This window comes from Selaginella moellendorffii, unplaced genomic scaffold (assembly GCF_000143415.4).
Source record: "Selaginella moellendorffii unplaced genomic scaffold, v1.0 SELMOscaffold_14, whole genome shotgun sequence".
Classification (NCBI taxonomy): Eukaryota; Viridiplantae; Streptophyta; class Lycopodiopsida; order Selaginellales; family Selaginellaceae; genus Selaginella; species Selaginella moellendorffii.
Window position 1 is genome coordinate 1069402 of NW_003314275.1, and position 10489 is coordinate 1079890.

The window sequence follows — 10489 nt, forward strand, 5'->3', positions numbered from 1 at the left end:
GAACCTTTTAAAGTGTTCTTTTTAAACCCGTTGAGTTGTCAATCGGGGCCATACTAATTGGTCAGGGGGGGGGGCCTTTTTGGGCTGGCGGGGTCATGTATGTTCCCCCGCCAAGTGCGCAGAGATGGGGTCCGAGTCCGAGTCCTATAGGGATCCGAGACGGACTCCGAAAAGGATCCGAAAGGGCCCCGAGATGGAGTCCGAGATGGATTCCGAGATGGATTCCGATATGGCCCCGAGATGGAGTCCGAGATGGACCCAAGATGGACCCGAGATGGAGTCCGAGATGGAGTTGGAGATGGACTTGAGATGGAGTCCGAGATGGACCCGAGATGGAGTCCAAGATGGACCCGAGATGGAGTCCGAGATGGAGTCTGAGATGGAACTGAGACCGAGACCGAGACCGAGGCTGAGACCGAGACCGAGACCGAGTTCGAGTCCAAAACCGGGACCGAGACTGAGTCCGAGTCCGAGTTCGAGCCCGAGTCCAAGTCCGAATACTAATACAGGCAATTGGGTGAAAGCCCAAAGCGATCGTCCCCCAGGGGGGTGGGGGGGGGGGGCTGCGGGGGGTTCCAAAAGTATAGTAGGTAGAATATGGGGGTTGGAGCCCAGTGGAGCCAGTTTGGCCAGGAAGGGCCAGTTTGGCCCAGGAAGGCCATACCCAGTGTTGGGTGATGAACTGGCCACTAGGAAGTCCAAGACTAGAGTGAATACGGACTAACGAACGGGGTAGCTTGGTGAAGTGTTCAAGAGCCGGCTCTAGTTCCCCCGGGAGATCGAATGGTCGATGTTCCCAGTCCAAGTGTGGGTGGCACTACCTACTTGGATACTTAGTGTGGCTCAACGGAACCTCGCTCTAAGCCCATGGCTAGAGCACCCAAAGGCAGAAGGCGGGGAGAGTACCCATGAGGCCCACATAAAGCCACGGTGTTTCGAAATGTTGTCCCAAAGGCCCAGACTGTGGAAAGGAAGAGGAGTAGTCCTCTGGTGTAGTGACCAAGGATACAGTCGAGTGGTGAGGAAGTCCCAGAGGACCGTGGGACTTAGTGGTCGGGCCTGTGGGCCTCGATCCAGTGGCAATGTTGGCAAACACGGCCATGGGCAGAAAGGGACTTGGTGGGGACCAGAAAGGAGATATTGGGGAAGGCTATTCCCCATATCTATGGGCATCCTAAAGATGCTAAGGAGTGGATCTGGAATGATCACTCATGAACGAATGGCCCAATCCTTGAGAGATGGGACTGTGATGTAGGTGGTGTTAGACCACCGGTGTGACCAAGGTAAAGGGGCATGGCCTTAGCGTAACAGGCTGATATGTCAGTGTTACCTTGGGGTGTCGGTCATGGGATCGGACACATGGAGCACTTGGATCAAGTGCAAAGGTTAAGTGGCGGGGATGCCATTCTCGGGGCTAGCAAGCCCAAGTCTGAAATAGGACTTATGGGGGTTGTGAGTGAGACTCCTCCAAGTGGTTGGAGGTGTGGTTAAGTGACTAAAGTAGAATGGAAAATTTAGTCGCTTACAGAGGGGAGTACCCATGATGCTCACGTTGGGTTGTGGTGTTTTAAAATGTTGTCCCAAAATCTTAAACTATGGAAAGAAATAAGAGTGATCCTCTCACTTAATAACCAAAAGTATGGTTATGTGGTGAGGAAGTCCTAAAGGTTAGTGGAGTATAATAGATGAGCATTTGAGCTTTGGACTGGTGGTGGTGTTTGTAAGCACTACTATGGATGGAGATGGATTTGGTGGAGACTGAAAAGGGGATATTAAAAAATGGTGTTCCCTATATCTTGGAGCATTTTAAGGATGCTAAAGTGTAGTCATGGGATGACTATATAAGTAATCAAAGGAACGACTTAAAAAATAATCCATAAGGGTTCAAATATAGAGGAAAAAAGCCCATGAATAAAAGTCTAATTGGTTAAGGATCTTGAAATTCTTAAGGTTAAGCATTCTTGGGTTTGAATGGTACTAGGTTGGGTGATCTTTCAAGAAGTCCAAATTGAAAAGCTTATAGACCACTCATGGATGGATGGCTTAGTTTTATAGAAATGGGACTGTGTTACAGATAGTCTTAGACTACTAATGAGATAAGGGCGAAATAACTTGAGATATCGATGGTATCTTTGGGTGTTGGAAGTGAGACTAAACATGTGGAACATTTAGAGTAAGTGCAAAGTTGATGTGGTCTCGAGATCATATCTGGGGGTAAGCAAGTACCCCAAAGTAGATGAGGACCTACAAAGGTTATAAGTGAGACTCTTCCAAGTGACTAATGTTGAATGGAAAATATAATCGCTTACAACTTAGCATCAGAGTTGTTTCTTAGTTCAACTATTATTAATGGTCAAGTATATCACCACTTAGTATTAACATTGGAAAGTCCTAGAAGTGGATTTACCCTCAAGGAGTAGCATGTCATAAAGGGCATAACTCTCCACTTTAGTTCATATATGAATATGTAAGTAATGTGGTGGATAAAAAGTGCTTAATAAGGGAACAACTTTAGAATTTTGGGAATAGTAAAAGGCTTTTCTTAAAAAGTTGAGGAGGTGATCTATATAAATGTTTGACTTGACAAACTAGCTAATTTGGTTGTGGTAAACAACCATAATTGGGATCATGAGAACTATAAAGACTCCTAGAAAATAAAGGAGTTATAGAATTTCCCTTATATGGTCAAAAATATGATTCATGAATTTGATATTAGAGGTGATGATCAAATACGGATAGGACATATGTCCTTAAAGTGATAGCTAGGGTTACTTTTAATAAATGCTGGAATAATCCAAGGAATTAAAGGTGTACTTAAAGGAAGTTCTAAGGGGCAAATATAACTCATATGGAACAAAAGGTAGTCAAATGTTGGAATAACACTTATGAGAATGGTCTTTATGAATAATATATGAATACAAGAAGTCATATTCAAATGTAGTGGCACATTTAAAAGCTAGGACCTTAGGGGTTATAGGACTAAGCAAAATTTAAAAGTTGGATGATTCTTTAAAGTCAAAGAATGGTCCCAAAGCCTTGAATGAAACATATTTAGAGTGAGGAGTGAGATGTGTTATGCCCTACCATGCACTAGGAGGATTATAAGATCTAAGTATGAGAACAATGATCAATGACAAAAGGTGCCATAAGAAAAGTGTTTGCTAAAGAAAATAATTCTTGAGAAGAGTTGTGTGTGAATACGATAGTAAAGTGCTAACCAATAGGTGGCATAAGAAATGACAAGTATAGCCTTAGCCGGAAATATAGACACAAGTGGAATGTGTCATGTGAACCTTAAAGCATCTTCCCTTTGAGATACTTTGTGTCTTCATACCATTGGCTTTACAAAGTTATCAAGTTAGTTAATTCATGAAAACCTTTTGCCAAATGAACCCCAATAGAAATAGGATTGGCTTAGCCTAAACTAGAAGGTATGGGATTCATGTCCTTGGGCCAAACATTGATGGAGGTGTGCAAGCACTAGTAATGAGTTGTAAGATATAATAACTATGAGGCAACTAAACAAAAGTTTGGAGTAATTGGTTGGAAGAGCTAATTTCATAAGACTTCTTATCAGGATAAAAAGGAAGTTAAATATATCTCTTAAGAGATAATGTGTTTATGTTGCAATATAGTGAGTCAATGTGATAACAAAAAATGCCTTTATGATATCAAACACAATTTCTTTAGTGTTTTAAAGTGTTTATATATTTCAGTGATGGACTTCCCAAACAATAAGCATTAAATAAGGCTCAAAGGACTAAGTCTCCAAAGAATAATAAATAAAAGGTGCTATACAATGTCATTGATCTCATGCCATTATGGTAGTAAGGAAAGAATATCTAAAAAGACTCACCGACAAGTAACTTTTGATACCCATAATCATATTTACAACAATAATAAAGTATCAAAGGTGATAAAAGCTAAAGACGAAGTTAAGTCTATTTATCTAAAGAGGATAAAGCCAAAAGGCTTTTGGCACAATTAGCAACAAGAATATAAGAGCGTATGAGTAGTAAATGTTAATCTTAGTGTGTGGGATTACAAGATGAGCATATTTAAATTGAGGAATCACTCCATAAACTATTAAGTAGGTTCATCTCTAAGAATGTTTGCCAAAGTATGGTAGAAAGTGCAAAACTACCCTCTTAACATGAAAGAGAATAACAAAGGGAACATATAAGGCCAAAAGCAAATAGTAAAAGGATAGAAAAAGATCATAGGAATTAAAAGGCATAGCCAAGGGTAATTATAAATGTTGAGAGTGGAGAATCAAATGGGTGTTTTAAAATGTTGCTACTGGCAACTATAATGTCATAGAGAGTCTAAAGTATTAAATTATTTATGATAAACTATATTATACTTAGGAAGATTGTGAAAGGAAAAACCTTAATAAGCTAAGGGATGGAATCCCTTTAATGTTCCTAAAGATAATTCTTAAATCAGTACCCAGAAAGACAAATACAAGTTAGAATGCATGAAACTAGAATGGTGTATTAGAAACATGGTTTTGACGCTTGTCATAAGGTGAGGTTATCATAGGTGGGTGCAAATATATAGTAGAGATAGTGGTTAGAAACATAATTGACCACATGAGATATTAGTTTGGCACTCACTAGGTTATATCACTCTTTATTCTACGTTTGAAGCTCAAATTCTATATTACTTTAGTTGGTGGGATACCCACCTCCTCGCATTAGACCACTAGTATGCCAAAATTATACTAAAAATTATCTAACACTTTTTTGCATGCAAGAGTTAAATACGGGGATCTGGTGCTCATAGGGGATATTGAGTGCATATCAAACCCTTATTTCATAGTGCAATGAACTTGGAGTTTGGCTTAAATATTCATGTATGTTATATTTAGTATTAGAGCAATTATCTCAGTGATTTCTATTCAATTATAGTGTATGTGATCATGGGATGAGATTTTAATATACTATCACTATAGATTCTTGGAACTTTGGGGAATATATAAGGATAAAAGAACCACTCTTACCAAGCAATTATCCCTTTTCTAGTTAACTTAAGGGGAAAGATAGGATGTGTTACATCAATTTTTGTTAGTATTTCTTACTCTAGTTGCATATATAGAGACTTTTCTAGTAAATCCAAAGTGACCAATATAAATTAGTTAAATTGCACCATTCAATAAAAATGTTGTATATATATTCAATTATTGATAGAGGCATGCATACTTGGTGAGATGGTGAAATGGAACTATGCTGATGACGTTGAGACCTCTAAACGAGTGAATTAAGAAGAGGAAAGTCCTACTAGAGATGCTATAAAAGAGGCTAAAGCTAAGTCAAAAAAGGAAGAGTTTAGGTCTAATGATCAAGCACAGCCCAATGCTAGTATGAAAGGTATTAACATACGGCTCAAGATTTTGAGATTAAGAATTTATGAAAGAAATTTCATAAATTAAAGAAAGAAAATAAGAAAAAGAAGAAAGAAACAGAGGCAACTAAAGTAGCTAAACCTAAGCAACCGGACTTCAAGTTCTAAGGATGATGAAGTTTATAATTGCCCTTAATTACATGATTTTTGAAGTTTAATCCTTTGAAACCACCCAATTTCAAAGGCATGAAGGATTATCAAGTTTTGGAAGACTAAGTATACAATATGGAAAACTATTTCATAACAGTAAATATAGATGATCATATGAAAATTGTATATACATGCAAAAACTTGGTGGTATTAAGTCTGTGTTGAAAAGGGTAGATTAAAAGTTGGACTAGGAAGTCTCATATCCATAAGGAATACTTACTAGAAATATGTGTTTTTGAGCAAACACATTAACATAATGCATAAGGTCCTGTGAGACAAAAATCCCTAAGCCCCAAAGTGGAGCCGAAAGGGTGCCACGTGGTAGTGGCCGAAGCAAAAGCTAAACAAATGTAACACATTTAGACTAAAAGTTTTAATTTGAAAAATCGAGGGCGAGAGTGAAACTCCTAATAAAGGGCTCAAGGAATAAACTCGAAGCGAACAATAAATGAGTCTCTAGAAAAGGGACACAAAAGGACCAATACATAACACTTGGAAGTGTTGAGATAAACCCGAGATGGAGTCCAAGATAAAGTCTGAGATGGACCCAAGATGGAGTTTGAGATAGAGTCTAAAATGAACCCAAGATGGACTTGAGATGGAATCCGAGATGGAGTCTGAGATAGAGTCCAAGATGGACTTGAGATGGATTTGAGATGGAGTCTAAGATGGAGTCCAAGATGGATCCGAGATGGAGTCTGAGATAGAGATCGAGACCGAGACCGAGATCAAGACCGAGATTGAGATCGAGTTCGACTCCAAATACTAATACAGGTTGTTAGGTGAAAGCCCAAAGTGATCGTTCCCCAAGGGGGGCTACAGGGGGTTCCAAAAGTATAGTAGGGAGAGAGTGGCAGTGGAGCCAGTTTGGCCAGGAAAGGCTAATGTAACCCAAGAAGGCTATGCTCACATGTTGGGTGATGATATATCCACTAAGAAGCCCAAAGCTAAAGTGAATATAGACAAACAAACGGGGTAACTTGGTGAAATATTCAAGAGCCAACTCTAGCTCCCCTAGGAGATCGAATGGTTAATACTCTTAGTCCAAACGTAAATGGCACTACCTACTTGGATACTTGGGGTGGTTCAATGGAACTTCGCTCTAGGCTCATGGCTAAAGCACCCAAAGGCAGAAGGTGGAGAGAGTACCCATGAGGCTCGCGTAGGGCCACGATGTTCCAAAATGTTATCCCAAAGTCCTAGACTGTGGAAAGGAAAAGGAATAATTTTCTAGTGTAGTGATAAAAAATGCGGTCACATAGTGAGGAAGTCCCAAAGGACAATGGGACTTAGTGGTCGGGTTTGTGGGCCTTGATCTAGTAGTAGTGTTGGCGAACATGGTCATAGATAGAAAGGGACTTGGTGGGAACAGAAAAAGGGATATTGGGGAAAGTTATTCCCCATATCTACAGGCATCTTAAGGATGCTAAAGAATGGATTCGGAATGATCACTCCTGGATGGATAGCCCAATCTTTGAAAGACGGGATTATGATGTAGGTGGTGTTGGATTATCGGTGTGACAAAGGTGAATAAGTATGGCCTTAGTGTAACAGACTGATATGTCAATGGTACTTTTGGGTGTCAATCATAGGATCAGACATATGGAGCACTTATATCAAGTGTAAAGGTTGAGTGGTATAAATGCCATTCTCGGGGCTAATAAGCCCCAAGTCCAGAATAGGATTTATAGAGGTTGTGAGTGAGACTCTTCCAAGTGGTTGGAGGTGTGGTTAAGTGATTAAAGTAGAATGGAAAATTTAATTACTTATAGGTCCCTATGTTACTTTAACTGCCACAACTTTGTATGAAATCTCAAACCATACAAATATGAGTGATGAAGATGCTTGAAGTTATTTCCTAGAATAATTAAGTTCAAATAAGGTTTTAAAGTTTAAACCAAAACATACATAAAATGTAAGGAGGTAATACAGCAAGTTGCCTTTAGTCACTCATTGAACAATATCAACATTCATATATTGGTACCTCATCCAAAAATAAAACTTCTAGGAATAAACAAAATGATCGAAAATAGAGGGTGAAAGGAAGGTTCCACTCTGGAGGCTCATAAGCAATAGTTAACAAAATTGGTGATTAATAACCAATAGTAGCTTCTTCTAGTTGTAGGCCCTTTGTTCCTCCTTTTTATAGGTACAAGTAGCAACAACTTGTGAAACCTACTTTTAGCAAAATAAGTAATGTGGGTCATTGCTTCCATTAGGGAGAGGCAAGACATAGGTCCTCAAAATGTCTAAATAAGCATAAAATAAGATCTTATGTCAATGTTATAAGGGAGGATGGTGGTAGTAAAGTTGATAGAATTGATAAGTTGGTTAATGCAAACTATGAGGAAGAAAAAATGAGTTATTTTCCTTAAGCTTTTTTCATAATCAATACAAGCACTAATCCATTAATGTATTTCAGAGGCTTTATCCATGGACACCAAATTCAAGGGGTGCTATGGGGGTTCAAAATGTGTAGTAAGGATAGTGGTTGAAAACATGGCCAACCACCTGAGACATTAGTTTGGCATCTATTGAGTTGTGTCATTTTTTTTTTGTAACATCTAGTTTGGGTTTAAACATAAGTTCCATACTGCTCTAGTCAATAGGGTACTCATGTCCTTGCACTAAGCCATTGGTACGTCAAAATTGCATTAAACACCATCTAACATTATTTTGCATATAAGAATTGAATATGAGGAGTTAGTGCTTGTAGGGGATAGACCTTCATTTTGTAGTGCAATAGACTTAGAGTTCAGCTTCAAAATTTAGATATGTTATATTGTATAATTAAAATTAGCAATAATACAAAAATTGAAATTATTTAATTAAAACTTTCCTAGTATTCTTCTTATAAGTTATTTAGTTTCATTTTTATGAAGTCTTTTAGAATAATATTTATTATTTTAAATTAATATTTAAAATAAGTTATATAAGGTCCAAGTGTATGGCTATGATACCGTATACTAATATTAGCGTAGTTGGATTTTGATAGTCATTGAATTGGTTTCAATCTAGACCTCTCACTCTTGTGTATAAACTAAGGTTTTTGGGCTTATTGATATGCACATTTCTGTATTCTATTTCCATATTCCATGCACTCATAGTTATAATTTAATATTTTTAAATAAACACATGTAAATCATGTAAATAATATATAACTGAAAATGATTTTAAAATCATTTTAAACACATAATAAAGAATATGATTAATAATTTTATTTTATATTAAAATATTACCAATTTATATTACAGATTAACTATTTTAAACACTCTGATTATGTGATCTATTTCTAAATATAACCTAAAAAAATTAAGTTATAAAAGATTTGACTTGACCTTTTTTAATTTATATAACTTTATTTTTTTAAGTTAAAATATTTTTAAGTAAACTATATGAGAGCCAAATGTAAATATTAGCGTAGTGGGATTTTGGTACTTGTCGGATTGGTTTCAATCTAGACCACTCGCTCCTGTATATAAACTAAGATTTTTGAGCTAATTGATATGCACATTTTCTGTATTCTCTTTCCATATTCCGAGCACTCACATTGGTGGAGATGAAGGACACCTTTAATTGTCCCTGAGGAGTGCTTGGATTTAAGATTTTGGTTTAGATTTAGCTTTTGCATCGTCTAGATTTAGCTTTTGCATCATTTAGATTTATCTTTTTCCATTTTCTTTCTTTTGTTCTTTCTTTTCAGGATTTTGGTTTAGATCTAGCTTTTTGCATTGTCTAGATCTACCATTTCCTTTTAGCTTTTTGTCATTTCTCTTCTTTTGCTCTTTCTTTTTTGTTCATCTTTATGGTAGATCAACAATCTCTTCCTTTGACTCTAGAGTAGCAGTTGATACAATTGCTTGAGGCTATACACTTGCAATTGAACAACCAAACTCAGTTGATGGTGGCGTTCATAGCACGTGGTACAACTCCTCTTGCTCTTGGTGCCAATCCTCGTGTTCAGCCGAAGTTCTTTTGCAAGAATCCTAGAGATGATGTGTACCATTGGTTCGATCACTTCATGGTGATTGCCACATATCATTCTTGGGATGATGCTCGAAGTTTGCATGTGTCTCCAAGGGACAGCATTGCAATGGCACAATGGCTTAAGCACAACCACTCGTGGGGATGGGGATTGGAGTGTTCTCTCGGACGTCTTCAAACGTGCATTCGGACATGCCAATGACTGTGATGATGCTTTCTAACAATTGCATCGTCTTCACCAGGGGCCATCTGAGTCGGTGATACAATTTAGCGTTCATTTCCAAAGTCTTTTACTTCGTGCGAAGCCTAATATGTCGAAGCGGATCAAGCTAGGAATGTTGTGGCTAGCACTTCGTCAAGATCTTGTTGGACTTATGCATGCACTTGCTTTTGCCACCCTTGATGATGCTCTTTGTTTGGCACAACTCTATGAGACGTCACCTCTTCCACTTCTTGCTACCCGTCCTTCAACTCTACTTCCTATGGGTCATGGTCCTGTTCCAATGGAGATTGATGCTGTTGCTACTCAAGTTCAAGGACAAGGGCGAGGCCATGGTCGTGGCTGTGATGTTTGTTGTTGGGTGTGTGATGAAGTTGGTCACACTTATTGGTGTTGTCGGCATTTTCCAGATTAACGGCCACCATTTTTTGGGTGGAGACCTTGGCATCAACAACATCCTATTGGTGTTGCTGTAGTGGAAGGTCTAGATACCAAGATGCATCCGAGAAACAAAGAGTTGCATGAGTAATGGAGGGACCTTGTGCGAATAACTCAGTGACCCCTCCATCTTTCTTTCGGGAGTATCATCAAGAGTTCACTCAGCACTAATTCATCCAGTGTTTACTTTCCAAGCTCATTTTTTTAACAAGAGGTCTCCTATTATTTTCTCTATGTTAGTTGATACAGGTTCAAGTTTATCTTCTATTTCTCGACTTGTTGCCACACGTTGCC